Genomic DNA, 907 nt, shown 5'->3' on the forward strand with positions numbered 1-907 from the left:
GGGACATTGCCCCTTTTTCTAGCAGAATAAAGCTTTAACAAATGTTAAACAAAAAAACTAAAGTTTTAAGCTGAGTTTAAAGTAAACGTGTTCATTTAGTCCTGGTATGACAGGATAAAGAATAAAAGCTTTAGGCTGGCACCAGTTTGGCAGTAGTCCAGATTTTACAAGTCTAAGAACAGTATGGTTTCAGGTCGACAGGTTCAACATAACCAGGATAACTTTGTCTTATCTGGCGAACCTGAACCTGACATCGTGACACCTTGAAGAGCCGTTATTCTGCAGCTTCAGTAACATGCCTGTGTTCACATGTCGTCATGTGTCTGGTGCTGTTTGCTCGCTGAATGAATCCTTTTCCACAGAAACGGCAGCTGAACAGTTTCTGTCTGGTGTGTGTTTCCATGTGCATTTTCAGATTCCCGTGTTGCTTAAATCTTCTCCTGCAGAGATCACAACCAGAGGTTTCACTCCTGTGTGTACTCTCATGTGTCTCTGCAGATCGGCCTTCGTGTTGAATGTTTTCATTTTTCAAATGATGGTCCTATTTAAAAGAAAATAGACGTTAAAGCGGAGTGGCGTTAGGGCGTGGCTACCACGTGATTGACACACAGGTGGACCTGCGTTCAGTTGTTCTCAAACTCACTTGGAGGAGCTGGTAAGTACGTTTTGTTTTAAGCCAATGTTTTGTTAGCCAAATTTAGCATCCCTGTTAATATCACAGTTCAGATGAACATGCACCTTGCTAACCAAGCTAGCCAGCTAGTGCTAGCGTTAGCTGATAACTTAGGGATTGCTATGCTAACGGTACCTGGCCCCGCTGGGCTGATAACCTGTGTGAACCTGGGTTAGCCCGTGGAGGTGTTCAGTCAAAGCCCAATAAAAAGGTGAATTTAATCGACGTTAATCT

The sequence above is a fragment of the Seriola lalandi genome, unplaced genomic scaffold (assembly GCF_002814215.2).
Source record: "Seriola lalandi dorsalis isolate HSWRI2012SDOR001 ecotype SW California unplaced genomic scaffold, Sedor1 jcf7180002053485, whole genome shotgun sequence".
Lineage (NCBI taxonomy): Eukaryota > Metazoa > Chordata > Actinopteri > Carangiformes > Carangidae > Seriola > Seriola lalandi.